Consider the following 20,687-nt stretch of genomic DNA (forward strand, 5'->3'; position numbering starts at 1 on the left):
TGGCCTCCCAGCATGTCCCCTTGCCACGCCCCTTCTGCACAGTTTGGGCACCCCTGCCGTCCACTGCATGCATGTTTTAGTAAGTAGTAGCTGATTATCCAGCCTACCACACATCTCAGGAGGCAAGGCCAGGGATCCAGGCTGTCTCCATGGTTCCTGCTGCACCCTTTCTGGATCTTACTTTCTTGCAATGGGCTGGAGTCCTGGGTTTTTCATTTTCCTTACCCCTGTGAGGAAAAAAAAAAAAAAGATAGAAAGAATATTCAGATGGGTGATTGCAGGACCTGGACCCTTCCATGTGAGGACCCTTAAAGAAGCAATGGAAAATTGAACACATGCTTTAATTTTTTATTTTTGTTTTCTGTTTCAAGGCTTGTATTTTTCAACAGAACAAAGTATTCTCCATGGAAACAATGTTTGTGGGGATAAAAGATGAGAATGAAGGTCATAACTGGCCTGTGGTAAGGAAGTATGAGCAGAAGAAAGGATGACCTGGATCACACCAGGGGCCCAGCTCTCCAGACAGGGGTGTGGCAGAGGCAGGTGTGGGCCTGGCTTCTGTCATCCTCTGATCTCTTATGTGAGGCTGTCTTTTGCTCTAAAATCTGCTGGAACCTAAAATGAAACACGTGAGCCATAAAATAGGTGGGCTGAATTTCAGGAAATTCCACCCGGCCATCCTAACAGTGACTGCAGCTCTGTTTGTAAATAAATTAGGAGGGTCAAACTGATGGATCAAAAGGGAGTAATTCTAAAGCAGTAATATTTGTGTGTGTGTGTGTGTGTGTGTGTGTGTGTGGCATATACTATTTCAGACACATTCAATTGATTTGAATCAGAGACATCAGACTCAGTTTGGGTGTTGCTTCCTCCAGGAAGCCTTCCCTGACTGCTTCCGGTATGGCCTCCAGGATGGGTTAGGCTTTCCTCCCGTGTATGCAGCAACCACTCAGTGTACCCAGCAACACATCCTTACCAGTTTGTGAACTCCTTGAGAATTAGGACTGTGTCTTTTTTGTCTCTACAACAGCAACATCCAGTCCAGAGCCTGGCACATAGTAGGCCTTTAAGACTTGTGTGCTGAATTGGAAGCGAGGCATCTTACAACTTTAGGTAGTTGGAGGCAAGGTAATTAGTGATTTACATTCAAGGGTTACGGAGCCAAACTTCTTGGGACAGATCCTGATATTAGCCTGGAGTAACTGTGGCCTCTTAGACCCCAATTTCCTTATCTGGAAAATAGAGGGGTGATTGGTACCCACCTCTTTGGACTGTTGAGTGTTGAATGAGATAATTATTTAAAGAGCTTAGCCTAGAGTCTGCTGCTTAGCTTAGTAGGCAGTTAGTTCATAAACAATAGCTAATCGTATTATATTATTTGGTAGAGGGAGCTTTTCAGCACAAGAACAAATGGACCCTAGTTCTGTCTCTACTTTGCCTCTAATCCAGATTCGAGAGACCAACTCATCCAAAATCCTGCTTCTCGCTATGTGACACGTGAACACATCCAGCTTTACTAGAAACTATATTCCGGTCATTTATTTCAAGAATCTGAGCTCTGTGACCAAAGGCTCGTAGCTGCCACCTGCTCAAGGAGCCGGTCAGGGGAACCTTGGCATTTCTGAGGAAGCTGATGACATCAGCCTAGTTCTGTGCACTTAAGAACTTCTTGCTGGTTGCCAGGTTACAGGATGAACATCGGAAAGACACAGGTTTGTTTATTTCCAAATCTTTAAATAGTTTACAGGTTAGATAAAATGAACATCCTCCCTAAAACTGATTACTTCTATCCCTGCTAAGCCCTTTTATTATGACAGCCTTGCTAGTTAACAGAACACTTTTATGAGATGGGCAGGATAACCTCCCTTTGCAGATGAAGAATTGAAGGCCCAGAGAAGTTAAAGGAATTCTCAAGGTCATGCAGAGAACAGTTGTGTGTGTTGGAGGGGCCCTGTAGAACTTGGGACCCTTGACGATGAAACCAGTGTCCTGTTTTGTAACACATCTTGGCATAGCAGAGACTGTTGTTTATCCGTTCTCCCTGTCTGCCTTTATAATAAAGTATCCAATTTTTAACTAGGCACATAGACACCTTCCCTGCACTAGTCTCCCTAGCAGACAAGTTTGGTTACATGATTAAGTGATTCAGTTCTGGCCAGGGAGAGTCGGTGGAAATGATGTGTATCCTGAAAGGGAGAAAAACCTCTCCTCCCTCCTCCTTTCGGTCCACTGCCATGTGGATGGGAAGGCTGGAGTTCGAGCAGCCATCTTGAACCATGAGGTGGAGACAAACTGTGTTCCGAGGTTGGCAAATGGAAGATGGAAGGCTCTAATCCCTAAAGCTGTGGATGGGATCCTCACCTCTGACGGATTACACGAAACTTAGTACAATATGAGAGAAAGACACATTTTTGCCTAGTTTAATAGAGTGTTATTTTGGGTTTCTGTCACTTGTATCTGAACCTAACCTAAATAAAACAAGTGTTTTTCTTTTGTACCAAGAAAAAAAAACAACAACAAAAAAACCCCAGATTACTGAGGGCTGCCGGGCCCCACACGACCCACCCCTGGTTTACCTCCTCCACCTCCTTTCGCACCCATCCTCCTCTTGCTCCCTGTACTTTCACCCCACTCTTATTTCTCACACGCTGCTCCTTCTGCTTAGAATGCTATTCACCTGGATAACTCCCGGGCGCTCCTGGGGTCTCAGTCTATGTGATCCATTTTTAGAGAGACATTCCTTGACCAAACTCCTTTTATTCCTTTCCTTTCCTGTTGTTCTTTTCCCTGATAGCTTTTAACTGTGGAAATACAGATCTTATTGCATGGTTATTTGTTTCCTGTCTTCTTTGCCTACTAGCTGCTAGCTCTGAGGACAGAGGAGCCCTCAGCACTAGCCCCTGGCTGTACACAGCACTCACCTGTGGAAGACCATTGTTTCCAAAGATGTTGGCAACAATATTTCCCAACCCCACCCCCCATCCTTTGCAGTGTGGCTTGCCACTCTCCCATCAAGAGGTGGAGTCTATTTCTCTGCCTCTTAGAATCTGGGTAGGCCTTGTGAAAACTTTCACTCATAAAATGTGGGAGAAGTGACACAGTACCTATTCCAAATGTGGCCCTTACCTGGCCCAGGCCCTTCTGCTTTCCACCTTCGGAAGCCAGTTGCCACGTAAGAAGTGCACCGACCCTGTGGACACCATGCTGTGCAAAGCCCAAGCCAAGTGGAAGAAGGCTTGGAGGGTAAAACACTACATGAAGAGAGAGGGAAAGTCCATGGAGCACCAAGGCTCCTGCTGTGGGAGGGAGCCATTGGGGGTTCAGCCCAGATGAGCCTTTGGATGACTCCAGGCCCAGCCATGGTCCACCAGCAACCATAAGAATCTCGAAGCAAGAACTTCCCAGCTAGCAATCGATAATGTGAACACCGGCACAGAGTAGGCAGTCAGTAAATATTTGTTGAATGGATGATCGCTGGATTTCATTCTTTTCATTATTTGATTGTTGGAGCTAAAGATCCATAGTAATTCTGCAGAATGCCTTCCAGGGTGGAGCTCTGGCAGTGGCCCATGCCATCCTTACTGGAGGCTTGTGGCTTAATCCTTGCAAGACAAATGCAAGCAGAAGATGAATTCCCCTTGCAGGAGTAGACCCAGGAGTTAAGGACACAGCATGAGAGGAAAGAGTCAGGGAGTCAGCAGGCTGTCATTGGTTTGTTTGCTTACCATGGCATGTGCCGTCTTTAAATCCCCACCAACACAGCTAAAATCTCTGAACAAAGAGTAAGATGGGCAGGAAGTGAGACAGGTCATGAGAGGCAAAAAGATGGAGGTAGGACATAGCATGAGAGATGTATACTGCTGTCTCTGGGCAGTGGGGTTATAGGCAATTTAAAACACTTTCTTCCTGGTGGGCACCTGGCTGGCTCAGTTGGTAGAGCATGCAACTCTTGATCTTGGGGTCAAAACAAACAAACAAACAAACCCAACCCACTTTTTTCCTTTTGCTCATCCAAATTTTCTAAACATCCTTCAAAACATTTCCTATTGCTTTATTAAAAATAAGAAATAAACTTTTATTTAGTCTTCAGTTGTGGGGAACCTGGGTGGCTCAGTCAGTTAAGAGTCTGCCTTTGGCTCAGGTCATGATCCCAGGGTCCTGGGATTGAGCCCCACATCGGGCTCCCTGCTCGGTGGGGAGCCTGCTTCTCCCTGTCCCTCTGCCTGCCACTCCCCCTGCTTGTGCTCTCTTACTCTCTCTCCCTTAAATAAGGAAATAAAATCTTAAAAAAAAAAAAGCCTTCAGTTGTGCTATGAACTTTATAGAAGGCAAAAACAACCAAACAAAACTGAAATAAGATAATGCAACCAAACAAAAACCCAACCTCCCAAACTGCATTCTTAGCAACCAGTGATTGTATTTTTTTAGTCTTAAAGGCCATTATTTCAGGAAATAAAGAAATGAGTATCTCCCAGAGTAGCTTATAGAGGACAAAGAGGGTGAGCATTAGTGGGCTGCCAAGGGGATGGCAGCCATCTAGAAACCAGGCACAGAGCTTGCTCCCATTTCTAGCTTCCCCTGGAATATTTGATTTGCTCTACTTGGGTCATCGATGCCTCAGCTAGCAGCATCTTGGATTCATCAAACCCTCTGATTTATGAATATCTAGCATTAAGTTGTTCTTTGGAAACTATTTTTGGTCAATATACTCATTGGTGTGATTAATTACATTTTATTTTATTTTATTTTATTTTAAATTTATTTATTTGACAGAGAGAGACACAGCGAGAGAGGGAACACAAGCAGGGGGAGTGGAAGAGGGAGAAGCAGGCTTCCCGTGGAGCAGGGAGCCTGATGCTGGCCTCGATCCCAGGACCCTGGGATCATGACCTGAGCTGAAGGCAGACACTTAATGACTGAGCCACCCAGGCGCCCTTAATTACATTTTATTAAGAGACCAGAATTTATTCTCTGGAAGTGTAACCTTTTCTAACTTGGTGGGGAGCAATTTTCAGCTCAGCCAGCTCAGGAACTATTTCACACTGAATCACCAGTAGAGAGTCACTGCTCCCAAAGGCGGCAGCTCAGGATTTGGAAATCTGATGAGGAAAAAAAAGTTAAAAACTAGATAAGTAAGCAAGGGAAGGGAATAACTGCTTCTCCAGTTAGGATCTCCCAGGGTCCTCCTAAGGACATTCATTCAATAGGTATTTATTGACTTCTGCTTGTATGCCAGTAGCTAGTTGGGCCACTGGTTTCCCATAACATGTGACATTCATTCATTCATTTATTCAGTAAGAGTTTAGTAAGCACCTACTATGTGCCAAGCATCACTATAGGTCTAGATTCTTGTGTTACATCAATGAACAAAACTTATATTCTAGTGGGAGATTACATTCTAGTGGGAGGGGAGAATAACAATAAACCTATACATAAGCAAATGATATAGTACTAGAAAATAAGAACAGGGAAGGGGCATCAGAAGGACCACGTGTGTGCACACACATAATTTTGCAGTGATTAAATAGAGTAGTACAGTGGGTTGAATAATGGTCTCCCAAGAGGTATGTCTGAGTCCCAACCCCTGGAATTTGTGAAAGTGACCATATTTGGTAAAAGGGTCTTTGCAGACGTAATTCAGTTAAGGGTCTTGTATTAGGATTCTCCAGAGAAACAGAATCAGTAGGATAGATAGATAGATGATAGATAGATAGATAGATAGATAGAAGATTTATTGTAGGAATTGGCCCATGCAGTTATGGAGGCCAAGAAGTTCCATGATCGCTATCTGCAAGCTGGAGAACCAGGAAAGATGGCAGTGTAATTCAGTCTAAGTCCAAAGGCCTGAGAATCAAGAGGCTCATGGTATAAATCCTGATTGAGTCCAGAAACCCAAGCACCAGATGCAACAAATTTCAAGGGCAGAAGACAGATGTCTCAGCTCAAGCTGAGAAAAAGCAAATCTGCCATTTCTCTGCATTTTTGTTCTATTTGGGCTTTCAGTGGATTGTATGATGCCCACTGGTGTTGGAGAGGGCCCTCTGCTTTATTGAGTCTACCAATACAAATGGTAATCTCTTCCAGAAACATGCCCAGAAATGATGTTTTACCAGCTCTCTGAGCATCCCTGAGCCCAGTCAAGTTGATGCAAAAAATTAACTATCACAGGTCTTGAGATGAGATCATCCTGAATTATCCAGGTGGGCCACAAATCCAATGACAGATTGGCTTAGAAGAGGAAAGGCAGAGGGAGGTATGAGATACACAGACAGATAAAAAGTCCACAAGCAGAGGTTGGCAGCCCCAAGCCAAGGAATGCTTGCAGCCACCAGCAGCTGGAAGACACAAGGAAGGATTCTTCCCTACAGCCTGTGGAAGAAGTGTGGACCTGTCCACACCTTGACTTTGGACTTGTCCCACAGACTAATAGAAAATAGATATCTGTTGTTTTTAAGCCACCCAGATTGTGGTAATTTGTAGTCCTAGGAAATGAATGTAGATGGTCAGAGTAGTTTTCGTAGAGAAGTGGTATTTAAGGAAGTCTTAAAGGAGATAGGAAATCAGCTGTGTGAATATTGAGGGGAGAGCTGTCTGGGCATAGTGAATGGTCTGCTATCAGGGGAGGGTGCCTGGTGTGGGGAGTGACATGGAGGTCAGTATGGCTGAGACAGGAGGTGTGATAGGGAGAGGAGTAGGGGGAGACAAGGATAAAGAAGTAACAGAGAAACCAAAGGAAGCTGACAGAGCATGCAGGGCCTCTTAGGGTGTTGTAAGACAAAACTTTGGAATAATGGTGCATGTGGAATTAACTATAAAAACACCACTATTGAGTTTCTTTTATGTGACTAGTAATGTGGCAGGATCTTCAGGTACACAATCTCAGCTATTCCTCACCAGGCCCTCGTGAGGAAGGTTTCATCCCCTTAACTCCATGGATGGAAAACTCTACACTACCCATATACTGTTGCATAACTAGAGAGTGGTCAACCTCAACCCCAGAGCCAGTCTCCTCTGCCTCAAAGCCCACACTCTTTCTGCCCCATCACACAGCCTTACAAGCACATGCACAATATAGGAATAGAAAGAAAATTCTTCAGTCTGTTAAAGGACATCTACAAAAAAACTACAGCTAGCATCACACTTAATGATGAAAGAGTGAATACTTTCCTTTCAGATTGAGAATAAGGCAAGGTTTTTCAAGCTCTATATTCTCTCCTCTCCACCCCCAACCTCTGTATTCTTGTTCAGCATTACACTGGAAGTCATAGCCAGTGCATTAAGGCAAGAAAAAGAAATGAAGAAATACATACTGGAAAGGAAGAAATAAAACTATCCCTGTTTGCAGATTACATGAAAATCCAAGGAATCTGATTTTTTTTTTTTAATTCAAAAACTCAGAAATGAGTTTGGTAAGATTGCAGAATACAAAGTCAACACCAAACCTCAACTGTATTTCTATATACTAGCAGTGAACAATTGAAAACCAAAATTTAAAACAAATAGTACTTATAATAGTTACCTCCCAAATTAAATACTTAGTTATAACTCTAACAAGACATATATGGGATTTGTATGATGAACACTAATGGATGAAAAAGAATATCAAAGAAGACCTAAAGAAACAGAGAGACATACCATGTTCATGGATTGGAAGGCTTTCCAACTGTAATGATATCAATTTTCCCCAGATTTATTTAATGCCATTCCAATCAAAATCTTAACTGAATTTTAAAAATAGATATAGATAAGCTGATTTTAGACTTTATATGGAAATGTGAAGGAATAAAATAATCAAAACAATTTTGGAAAAAAGAGAATAAATTTGGAGGTATCATACTACACAATTTTAACACTTATTCTAAAATCTATAATCATCAAAGCAGTGAAGCAATTAGCAATGTGTCTGTTTCCAAGGTGATGGACACATAGATCAAGAAAACAGAATAGAAAGTCTAGAGGTAGGGACGCCTGGGTGGTTCAGTCGTTAAGTGTCTGCCTTCAGCTCAGGTCATGATCCCAGGGTCCTGGGATCAAGTCCCACATCGGGCTCCTTGCTCAGTGAGGCGCCTGCTTCTCCCACTCCCTCTGCTGCTCCCCCTGCTTGTGCTCTCTCTCTCTCTCTCTCTCTCTGACAAATAAATAAATAAATAATATTTAAAAAAAAAAAAGAAAGAAAGTCTAGAGGTAGACCCACACAAATATGGCCAATTGGTTTTTTGCAAAGCTAATTCAGTAGAGAAAGAATAGTTTTTCAACAAATGTGGTTTGGATAATTGGACATCTATATGACACCCAAGAATAAAAATAAAGTGAAACTCAACCTAACCCTCATGGCTTATACGAAAATAGACCCCAAATGGTCATAAATGTAAATGTAAAACATAAGACTATAAAGTTAGACTCCAGTGGAATGAAATCACAGAATGAACTGGAAATCATGTCCTTTTTGACCACTATATAAAAAAAAAGAGGGAAATTTACAAAAAGGCAGTATCTCCTTTAATTTGGAGGGACAAAAGGGAATGGAAGAAAAAAAAAGATGCTAGGAAAGAAATTGGTGACTTATATGAAGGAATGTGGTCTGAAGGATCTACTAGGGAACACAATCCCCCAGAATAGCAGCATATTGACAGTCAGGCTTTGAACCCAGGCTCATTCATTCGTTTGTTCAACAGCTATTTATCGAGCCCTCCTGTATCTGAGATGCTACATATGTAATGGTCAAGAAAATAGACACCATGTTCTGTGGGTCATGAAGATTACACTGAGGTGGGAAAAGTAGACTTGAAACCAATAAACACACTAATAAGTGTATAATGATAATTTGTGATAAATGGTATGGAAGAAAACAACAGGCATCCTCCTACAAAAGAGAAGAAGGGAGAGCTACTTTAGCCTGAGTGGGTGTCACGGCAGGTCTTCTCAAGGAAGAGTCAGAGAAGGATGAGTAGGAAAAAGCCAGGACAGGCCTGATGGGGAGAGCTCCACGCCAGGGCTCAGGAGGGATGAGCTGGGTGAACACAAGGAACAGAAAGAAGGCTGGGAGAAGGGTGGAGGGTAAGGGAGAGAGTAGCATGAAATAGTTCTGGAGAGGACATTGAAGAGTTTTTATGCAAGGTAGTGACATGATTCAGGGCACATTCAAAAGATAGCAGTGACCATGTATGAAAAGTGGTCTGGTCCAGGTAAGGAGGAGAGCAGGATAAATAGCTGGAGGGTCTTTACAGTGGTCCATGGTAGCCTAATAGGTGGGATGTCAGTGGAGAGGAAAAAAGTGAACAGGTTTGAGGGGGATTTTTGGAAGTATTAGTGTGAACTCTATGAAAATTTCAATATTCGGTTGTTTTTTATTTATAAAAGTGATAATTTCGTGTAGCTTGGTCTAAAAGACTTGACAGGACTTGGTAATGGATTAGATTTGGAGGGTGAGGAAGAGGGAGATGTCAAGAGTGGCCCCATGTTTCTGGCTTTAGCAACAGAGTATATGGAAATGCCCTTTACCAAGATGGGGAAGACTGGAGGGATGACAGGGATTGGGGTTATGGACTTGGGTAGAAGAAGTTCAGTTTACAGATGTGGGGTTGGAGTTATCTGGGTGATCTCTAAAGAGAGATGTCACTGCGGCAGTACCTTTGAGTGCTCAGGAGAGTTCTGGCTGAGATACATCTGTAGGATTTCAGCATATTGGATGATGATACTTAAAGACATGGAAGTGGATATGCTCTGGGAGAAAGTACAGAGTGAGAAGAGAAGGGCCCAGGAGTGCCAATATTTAGAGACTAGAGAAAGGAGGAGGAGCAGTAAGAACATGGAGAAGGGGTCAGAGGCATGGGAGGAAAACCGGGAGAGTTCAAGGTTGCCAAGAGAGGAGCGGGTAAACAAAAAAGAAAGAATGATCAATTGTGCTGAATACTGTTGGGGGGAGGGTGGCCGTGTCTAGCAAGATGAGATATTGATTATTCATAATTTAAAATCCAGGTTGAGAAAATGTGCCAGATACTTTTTCCAAAGAACAACTTCAAAAACAGATTTCACTGTACATAAAAAAAACCAGAATCATTACCATCACAGAGAGGGAGCCCTGCATTTGGCATAAAGGGATATAATAACATGAACACCTACAATGATTTCACTTTGTGCTAGTGACTGATTAAATATATGCATATTCACTCACATAGTCCTCACAACCCCCTTGGAGGTAGGCAGCATTACCCCCAATTTACAAAAAGGGCAAAGATGAACTCACCCCGAACCACAGGGCTAAAAGTGGGGGAGCTGGGATTGAATCTGGGAATTCTGACTCTGAGGCTGGTGCTCTTAAGTACTATACTCTCATCAATGGTTGATGATGACAGATGGACAGAGATTCCTCAACAAACCCAAAAGCTCTTTATTTGAAAAGAATTACAGAGTATCACAGTTAATGTAAATAGACAGGTGAAACAGTTTTCAGTTGTGACTTAGTGCATTTGTGTGTGTGCATGTGCGTGTGTGTTTAAATTTCTCTAATCTTGAGCAGATCTTCTGCCATATGTGGCAACTTGTTTCCATGATGGCTACAACAATATCTCCCATCCAGCCTGCCCTTTCCCTCCCCTTGAATCTGGGCTGCACTTGGTAACTTGCTCCAGCCCATTAGAATATGGTGGAAACCACATCTAGAACTTCCAAGGCCAGGCCTTAAGATGCTTTTTAGCTTCTGTTTTCACTTGGAGAAAGCAACCATCATGCAGGGAGCTTGAGGCTATTCCGCTGGAGAGAGAGGCCCTAGAGAACCAGACAGAATGAATCCAGAGAGGCCATAGGGAGAAGATCCAAGGCATCCCAGCTGATAGGCAGCACTGAGGTCCCAGGCAGCTGGGCGGCACCATTTTGGACCTTCCAGCCCAGATGCACCATCCGCTGAATGCAGCTGCAAGAATGAACTAGCTAACACCATGGGAAGAAGAGTCTTCACGCTGAGCCCTGCCCAGATTCCTGACCTACAGCATCACCATCAATAATGAAGAGTTTTTGTTGTAAGTCACTAGGTTCTGGGTGGTTTGTTATGCAGCAATACCTAACTGATAAACTCTATCTGAATCCTCTCTCTGTTCCTGAGGAGTGTTAGAGGTCAAGGGAGACCCTTGTACTTTGACTCACAAATCTATGACAGACCTGGAAGGCCTTGGTTGAGGACCTTATCTGTCTCTACTTGGCCTCAGGTACCCAATAAAGAAGACTGAGTTCCAGTAAAAGCTGCTCGTGACACTAAAATGTTATCAGTGCATTTCTTCGGATAATGTAGTTATAGGTAATTTCCTGCATTGGTTCAATTTTTCTAGAATGAGTAAAAACAGCTTCAGTAATGAGGAAAGATCCAGTACAAAGCTCTCTTCCGTAACTGTGGAAGCCACCGTTCCTCCTGGGGTGTCCTGTACCTCAGCAGAATAGCCTTGAGTTCTCCACCTGGCAGCTGCTTTCTCCAAGTGAAAGTAGCCAGTTGGTGGGCTGCACAGAAGCCTCTCTCAATCCTTTTCATCTGTCCTGCTGTGCCTTAAAGAGCCAGAGACTCATTTTCCTCGTGCCCTTGCAGCTAGGGGGGAGCGGGCAACAATTGGCTCTTGTAAACTCACTTACAATCCAGTTTATGGAATCTATTTGCCTGTCTTCAGCTGTGATGGTGAAATGTCACTACTCTGCCAAATCCTAGTATTGGCAGAAGTGGGTGGGTGGCATGTGTCCTGTTGTTTTCCTTCTTGACCTGATGGCATCACACCCTCATTAGCCACCATACTCCCCATTTGGGAAGACCCACGCAGGAAGGCTGTGGGTCTGCACAATCCTATCAAAAGCAAAGAGAAGGAAAAATTCAGGTGAGTCTCAGCCACATGACCTAAACCAGTTTTCTGTTTTTATTTTAATTTTGTATTATGGCAATTTAAAACATATGCAAAAGTGGAATAGTATTACAAACCCCCATGTACCTAGCACTCAGCTTTAACAATGAATAATTCATGACCTTTTTTTCTGTATACTCCTACCCACTTAACTCCTTCCCATATTATTGTGAAGTAAATCCAGACATCATATCATTTCATCTACATACATTTCAGTTTGCATCTCTAAAAGCTAATGAGTCTTTTAAAAGTATAACAACAATATTACTAGCATACTTAAAAATAATTCCTTAATATCATCAAATATCCAGTCAGTGCTCATATTTCTACCAACTACCTTTTAAAAATTGGTTGTATATCATTTTTTTTTAACTTGGCACAAAAGTAACACATCCTCATGGAAGAACTTTTGCAAAACATGAAAAAGCACAGAGAAGAAAATCTAGGCTCACCCATAGTCCCTGGATCCGATGCCAGTCTATCCGGTGCCATGCATGATTAGAAAAAGATGGACCTTCCCAGCAGGCACAGCCCTGAGCCAAGATGTCAGCCACGGCTTGTTCTCTCAAGGGGATGCCCTTGTGCCTTGCAGAACCAGACCATTGAACTTCCACAGCCCTGAGTAGATTATCGGTGTCTACATTTTGGAGTACAGCCTTTCAGATTTTCTACGGATATATATGTAACTTTTATATAATTGTTTTCATACTGTACATTCTGTTTTGTATGCAGCTTTTTTCACTTAATAGAAGACCATAAACATTTTCCCATGTCATTAAATTTGCTTCCAAAGCATGACTTTCTGTGGCTGCACAGGGGTACCATAATTGATTTAAGCGGTGGCCAATTGTTTAGGCCAATTGCCCTTAGAGTGTGGTTCTTGTCTTCAGTAGATAAAAAACTCAGGCAAGAACATTATGTCCTTCTTGGGAGAAATATTAAAACACATGGAGGAGTTTCTGCACATGCATTGCATGATCATGAGGTTTTAAATTGGTTCCACCCGTTGGTTTGGGAAGAAAGCAAAGGTATGGTTCCACTTAGTTCAACTTGTGCCTTGAGGGGCAGGGAGAATTGTCCCTTGACATGTTTAGATTCCTAGGAATTCCATAGTAAACAAGAAGCTTCAGTGAAGAGCAGTGAGGCAATTAAATGGAACATGTTTATTGGGACAGTCACTCCCAAAGTTATGCAACCAGGAGATTTGGGTTTGGGCAACCAATCTCAGCCAGTGTCTGAGGTTAACAGAAGGCAGCAGGCTTAAGGGTTCTCTTGGATTGGTTTTGTTGGGTTTTAGGGCATGAACACAGCCATCCTTGGATGCAAACCACCAACTGATGCCTTGTGAGCAATATCATCACAGACTCAAGGAGTTGGCCAGTGGATTCTCAGAAAATTACCAGCTCATAATCTCCATCTCTTGAGAATTAGGATAAACATTAAGGTTAATTACAAAGCATCCATTTCCCCAAATCCACAACCCACAGTCAGCCCTAAGCCTGAGCCACAGTATTTTCTACACTAGCTCTTATCTTTACTGAATCCACTGAACTAAATGACTCAGTTTAATGGAGTCACTGGGGCAGGGTGAGGTCAGAGGGCAGATGTAAACTAGAAATTCCTAACCCCAGAGGCCACTCCCCATGGGTCACAGGGTTTGGTAAGTGCCTTGAAATTCTTCAGATGGGTAGGCCACTTAAATGCAAATGATCAGTGTTATATGTTGGGCAGCCTAGAGAAGGATTTAGAAGGAAAGTCCCTTTGACTTTACATCAACTCATAAAGTTCAAACATTGACAAAGAGCCCATATCATTGGGCCTTGATGGAAGGCATGTCTCAGGATAAGAGAAAGCACAGAGTCTGGGGTCCTCCTGAAAGATGCTCTGCACACTACACATGACCTGCTAGGTATTCTGAAGTCCTAAACCTGTAATCGAGCCATCTCTCATTAGCTTCCAAGGAATGACATTTTCATCCAGAATTTCACCCAGTTCTTATATCAGAAATGCTACTGGATGGTATGTTGCTTTCCTGGGGCTGCTCTGACGGCATACCATAAACTGGATGACTTGAAGAAACAGAAATATATGCTTGCACAGTCCTGGAGTTTGGAAGTGTGAAATCAAGGTACTGGCAGGGCTCTCCTGTCTCGAAGCCTCACAGAAAGACCCTTCCCTGCCCCTTCCAGCTTGGGGTGACTTCATGCTGGTGTTCCTTGGCCTATAACTGCTTACCTCTGATCTCCATCTCATCTCCCGAAGGCCATCTTCCCTCTGTGTGTGTGGCTGGGTCCACCTTTCCCTCCTCTTATAGGAAACCAGTCATACTGAATTAGGGTCCACCCTAATGACCTCATCTCAACTTGATTACATCGACAAAGGTTCTATTTCCAAATAAGGTCATATTCATAGGTGCCAGAGGTTAGGACTTCAACGTATCTTTTGGGGGACACAATTCAATCCATAACGGATAGAGATTCAAAGGTCTGGGATCACAGACCCAGTTTTATCACCAATTGTGTTATCCTGAGCAGGTCACGTAGCATCCATGGGCCCCAGGTGCCCTCATCTGTCCCCTAGGGGCCCTTGGGGCCTGCAGATTCCATGTAGTTTGAACAAAAGCCTCATTTGTTTCTGATCAGTCAGAGAATATACTCATAGCAGGAAGGGTCTGCCAGCGTGGAAGGAGCCTCACAACTCAGAGGCAATGTCAGGACTGGGGTAGAGTGTCATGGCTTCCTATCATGGCAGATGGGTTGTGTTGAATGGCGAAGGAAGGGTGCAGGATCCCTCCAGCAGTGCCTGGCAGGGCCTCTGTGGTGCAAGCCACCAGGCCCCGAACTAAAGAGCAATCAGCCAAATGGCTCTGCTCCTTCCCCTTGGTACCACAGCTTGCCAACCCGCCGGGGACAGCATTGGTGATCATTCGTCCTAAAATCCAATAAGCACAGTCAGTGGCCCTTGGCTTCCCAAGCTCGTCATGAAGCCAGCACTAACAGGTGAGACCCTCCAGGCTCAGATGACTCAGTGTAATCCATCCCGAGGAAATATGGCTCCCCTTAGCCCAGCTTAAATATTTAGACAGCCACAGTGCCTGTGTGCTCCGAATGCAAAGCCTGGGAGTAGGTGAGAGTGTTTTAGCTCTGGTGAGACTGAAGGAACTTGACATGTTATTGAGTTGGGGGCCGCCGAAGGTGAAGCCAGGCAGTTACACATTCCAGGAATGCGGATGTGGTGCTCCCAGTGTGTATCTGAGGCTGACAGGGTTTGACAGTCACCATCTGGGAACGATAACCTGCGAGCAGCAGAGCAGGCCATGAGGAGGAGGGCTGTTCTGCCTCCTGCCTCTGCCCCATCTTCTTTCCTTCTTTCCCTCTGCTCTGAGCTCCCAGGGAGCCGGGGAGGTCGTGGGGAAGTGCCTGTCCCCCCCAGTTTGGGCTGCGCAGGAATCTTGGGGAAGGCAGGCTGTGGGGGTCGGCTCACCGAATGCTTGCAATTCCAGGAGCAGCAGGCTGAGGACAGAATCCATTTCCCCCCCTCCGGGAGACCTGGGTGGAATGCCATGGCGGGGAGGCAGTTGGGGATGCCAACCGATCACCCAGCCGGCTGCCTGGGGCCTGCAGTGGGGCCAGGAGGTGGCAATGTGTTTATGTCACGTTTAATACCTCGGGATTGCTTTGTGTGAATGGGGGAGGGGGCTTTCATCTGTGAAGTTCAAAGCACCCTCGCAAACTTCCTCTGCTAATCCTCACTCTGATCTGAATTTTGTTGTGTAACTAAACTGATTACAAGAATTTCATGAATCAGGCTAGGGCCGGGCCCCTGGGACAGACTTCCTCATGCTTTGCTCCCACATGGTGCGCTGGCCCTGGGGGGAGGCGGTGAGGTCTGGGAGGCTAGGTTATGGCACAGAGAATGTGGGGGCAGAGAGGTGGCTCAAGGAACACATCACACAGCCTAGCCCTGTCCTGTTTTACACACATGACACTGAGGGCAGAAAGGGACAAGACATACTTGTGAATCCCGCGCTCTCTTCTGTGGTCCAGAATGACATCTACATCTCTGACGGCCTTCTGGTCACCTCCACGGGTTCTTCAAGCACAGCCTGCCCAGAGCTCAGCCCAGGATCTCCCCCATGCCTGACTCATTCCCTGCAGTGCTGCCCTTAGACTGTCCTGGGCTCCTGCCCTAGGGACACCTGAAACTCTTCCCTCCCGCTGTCTTCTGGCTGGACCCTTTCCCACAGGGACAGGTCCACCCAAAGCCCATGCCAAGCCCTGAACCGTACTTATGTTCCAGGACCCCAGATTTCCCTGCCCAAACAGCTCCGAGCTTCTCTCAGGGTTGTGCAGGCCTCTGGCGCTGGTCAGTTCCGAGGAGGTCACGCTCCACTGCTGGGGCGGCTGTTCCTGTGGGAGGGCATGTGGGAGCCGGGCTGTGCAGGCTGGGCTCCTCATGCTTCAGCAGGCCTTCCACGGTGCAGGCTTGGGCCACAGGTCCTGGCCTGGCCCCCTGTGATCTGCAGCTCCACCACACCTCACCATCTGGAGCTTCTGAAGCCAGAAACCCACCATCGTGTTTGAGTCCCCAACTGAACCCCCAACTGATCCTCACCATCAACCAGTCACCAAGTTCTCTCGCTGCCACCTCAGGAATGGCTCTTGCGTGCCTTCCCTTCTCTCCATCCAGCTGTCTCTGCCTCTCTTCTGCTCTCCTGGATGAAGCTACAGCCTCATCATGGGTCTCCCTGCCTCTACGCTGGCCCCTCTCCAATTCATTCTCTGCATTCTGGCTAGAAGGACCTTTCATCCTCTGATCTTGTGACTTCTTTATTAGTCGCACTCGGAAAAACCTCTGCTTGACCTTTGGCTCTCAACTTGGAGGTCACCTCTGTGGAAGCTTCTGTGACACTTCCAGGTAAGGTCAACAAGGATGCTGTCAGTGAACTACCCGGAGGCCTCACACTTGGTGCCTCAGCATATCCCCACCATACATTATAGGTACCTGTGAATTTTCTAGAAGACCCACTAGACTGTGAGCATCGTGAGGGCAGCGACATCGCCTGTGTTGGCTCTTGGGTCCACAAGACCTAGCACAAAGTCTCGGGCAGGTCAGATGTTCAACATATATCCGGTGAATGAATGAATGAAGGGTCTGGACAGTGTTATTGCTAAGACTAGGACCTATGTCTTCTGAGACTTCCGAGGGCAGCTTCCAGGTAACTTCTCAGACCACTGGTTTTTGAAGAGAGTTTCAGCATTGCTGTTAAGCTAAAGCATCCTTGGAGATGTAGCAACATGGAACAAACTCAATTTACTAGAATTCCTCTGGAGGAGAGTATAATCTAACATGGTTGGAAATAATCTTTCACAAGTAACTATAATGCCTCACGATGTGTTTTTTTGCTAGGTGTGCAAGTTTGGGGCCGGAGAAGGATTGCTCAGGACGGGAAGCTGGAGGCTGAGCCAATACTAACAGTCCTCATTCTCCCCTTTGCTGCAACCCACTCTCAGTGTCTTCATGTGTAACCCAGCCTCCTCTGCAGTCAGGAGCGGCTGTGTGGCTGGGCTCTGGCCATTGAGATGTAAGCAGAGTTGCTGTATGGGACTTCTGGGAGGGCTCTGTAACTAGTAGAGGGTGTGCATACTCTTTTTGCCCTTCCTTGGTTCCTCCTTCCTGTTGCCTGGGATCGGAATGTAATGGCTGGAGCTCCCAGCAGCCATGTTGGATCATGAGGCAACCTTGAAGGATAGAAGCAATGAACTAGGACAGTGGAGCAGAAAGCTGCAAGGAGCTTGGGTCCCTAATGAGTTTGTGGAGCTGCTATACAAGCTGTCTAGACTGTTATGTGAGAGAGGACTAAACCTTCTGCTGAAGGTGTCATGGTCAGGTCTCTGATACTGGCAGCCAAATACTATTTCTAACTGAGTCAGGGGCCAGATGATTAACTTGCCTGGATTGGTGACTGCCTCAGCTGGGTCTGCTCCTGGCCCTTAGCCCAGAACTTTCCTTACTCCTCCTTCCTCTGCTTTCTCTTCCCATGTTGGCACAGCCCCAGGCACCCAATGATTCCCATGGCTGCCCATGAGCAATTCCCTCCTAACTTGGCAAGCTACGCCCAGTCTCAGATAATGCATCCGCATGCAACAGGAGACTGGGATGCCAAGACAGTTATCGGCAGGGGAAATTTAACCATGAGCAAGACCCTAAAACATTGTAAACCGAGACTCTCAGAAGGCTGGGCCTTTTTGTTTATCATGGAACCTGTTTCCTGGAATAAATTGATGAGATGCGATTGTTTTCTTGAAATTATAGACAGGAACAACACCAGGATAGGATGTTCAGAGCACTTTGTATAGCTCCTCCAAGCATCCAGGGTGCAAGGGGGACGTGGGAGGAAACACAGAAGATACCCTTCTTCCAGTGGGAAAGGGAGATAGAGCAAGAGGTGACAAGGCCTTGTGACAGTGCCTTCCTGTGGCCCACACATGCACCTCACCAGCCACTGGGCCACCCAAATGTGCCACTGCGGGTTTGCCCCAGTCTCAGACCCTGGAAGGGGGTGCCCTTCGCCCCCGGCTGTGGGACCCATGAGCACCCCAGAGGGCGGGAGCTGAGGGCTTGGAGAAGGGAACTGACTTGCCCACGATCACAGAGCGACTCGGCACAGAGTCAGTTCAAGAACAGGAACAAGAAAGTCGACAGCAGTAATAATAACTAAGGGCTATGTTGTTAACCTAACACACAATAAAACAAGACCTCATTTTGTGACGTTCTTTTTGTCCTTTAATCCTCAGAGCAACGGCATGGGACACTTGGATTCCCGTGTCATGGGTGAGGGGACCGAGATACAAGGAGGTTCAGCACACTCCCAAAGCCACCTGGCCAGGTCATGGCAGCACCCGGGCAGAGGGCCCCTCAGAGCGGTGTTCTTTCTACTACGGCCCAGGTGGTTTAAAAAAGGTTTCCAAATTAGAGCAAGTGTGGAAAAGGTACTTCTTTTCTTTAATGTCTTCCTGCGGTGGCGTGTTTCCATCTGCATGTGACCAGAGGGAGAGGCTTCGGGGACAGGCTGGGGTCCACATGGAGCTGGGGGACAGCCAGGGTGATGGCAGCAGGGAACGTTCTGCTTCCTCCATCCCTGCTCTATCCTCATCTTCTTCCCAGGCAGGGAGGGCCTTGACGGGCAGCTTGGCAAGTGACATTCCCCAGGGGTGCTGTGAGCGGTTGACCTTTGAGTATCTACACCTGGGGACAGGTGACACTTCAAGGGACAGGTGCACCGATAAAAGGCGGGATCCTGTTTGAAATGCTTGAGAGGGCTGTGCAGCTTGACTGAGAGCAGGTCTGTGGTGACTCATTTACAAGACCTATTATCAACTGTCAACCTTCTCCTTTATCTTTCTTGAAAATGTAAGATTTGGATAGAAGTATTGTTGAAATTTGAAAATCTCTGTATGTGTGATTCTGAAACATTTTCTGATGCTCCAAGGGTGGGGGCTTCTGAAGATCAGTGACACACCTTGTGACGTCACCACAGGTGGGTGCTCTGGGAACATGGAAGTAGATGTGGCCTAAGCCAATAGGGACACACTCCTGCGTCTGGTGGGGTGACCCAAGCTCTGCTGTGCTTCATTCAACAAACACTAGTGGACGCTTTTTCCTTTTTTATTTCTATTCACTCCCTCTATGATCTCCTTGCTTTGGTACCATCTTTTTGCTTCTGACTCCCACATTGATGTCCAATTATCATTCACTCAACATCTCGACTTGGATGTGCAGCAGACACCATGAACTCAACATGTCCAAACAGAACTTCCAATCATCCCCTTGAAATACCTCACCCACAGCTTCCCTGTCTCAGTCAATGGAAACCATCTCTCAATATTTCAGGCCAAAAACCTTGGAGCCACCCTTGACTCCTCGCTCCTCATAACTGACATTCAAACTCTCAGAAAACCCTATTGGTTCAACTTTCAAACTATTTCCAGAATTTGACTGCTCTCACCACCCTCACTGCCACTGCCTTGGTCCACGTCACTCTCTTCTCTCACTTGGATTATTGCGTGACCTCCTAATTGGCCTCCCAGCTTCCATCTTGGGCTCTTCTGTCTACTCTCAACATGTTAGCCACAATGAATTTGTTAAAATACAAGTGGGATTATGTCAATCTTCTGCTCAGAAACTTCCAGTGGCTTCTTGACCCTCAGAAGGGAGCCATAGTCCTTACTAGGATCCACAAGCACCCCTACGATTTGCCCCCTCCTCCCCAAGACATGGCAGACCTCATCTTCTGCTCCCATCCCCCAGTGCTGCTCGGCGCCTTGCTTCTCCTTCAGCACCCCGGGGCCACGACCGCACCAGAGCCCTTGCACGGACTGAAACTCTGTCTTCTTCCTGAATCTCTCCCCAACACACCCCTCCTTGCCTTGACCACACAACCAGTTCCTTCACTTCCTTTGGGTACTTTCTCAGTGAGCTCTGGCTGTCCATCCTACCTAGAATTTTACCCTCCCCCATGCTTTGTCTGCCCCCTTCCCCCCGAGGTAGATGCCACTGTTGCCTCACCCAGATTCTTCTCCTAGCTCGTGCACCCACCCCATGCTGCTGTGAACATGGCTGCCCATGGCTCCCGGATGTCCTGCTTCTCGATGCACAGGTGCGGCCCTGGCTGGGAAGTTGCAGCCCCTTCCTCACTTGCCCCAGGGCAGCCCAGAGCCAGGAATGCCCTCATGAACAGCAGTATTAAGCACTTGCTATTACTGAAACCAAAGAACACACACTAACCAGAAACCAAGCCCAGGGAGG

The 20,687-nt window shown here is 46.0% G+C and overlaps 1 long non-coding RNA gene across 1 annotated transcript; it reads right to left on the minus strand.

Annotated features, from left to right (window-relative positions):
• Positions 1–4,940: 4,940 nt before the first annotated feature.
• LOC141372602 (uncharacterized) lies at positions 4,941–15,459 on the minus strand. Its single transcript, XR_012377912.1, has 4 exons — positions 15,363–15,459; positions 12,332–12,547; positions 11,620–11,824; positions 4,941–5,099 (listed from the first exon to the last, which is right to left on the minus strand). It is a non-coding gene; the product is annotated as an uncharacterized lncRNA (long non-coding RNA).
• Between the last annotated feature and the right edge of the window lie 5,228 nt (positions 15,460–20,687).

This window comes from Callorhinus ursinus, unplaced genomic scaffold, assembly GCF_003265705.2.
Source record: "Callorhinus ursinus isolate GAN/ISIS: 27379988/994484 unplaced genomic scaffold, GSC_fseal_2.0 scaffold4, whole genome shotgun sequence".
In the NCBI taxonomy this organism is placed as follows: domain Eukaryota; kingdom Metazoa; phylum Chordata; class Mammalia; order Carnivora; family Otariidae; genus Callorhinus; species Callorhinus ursinus.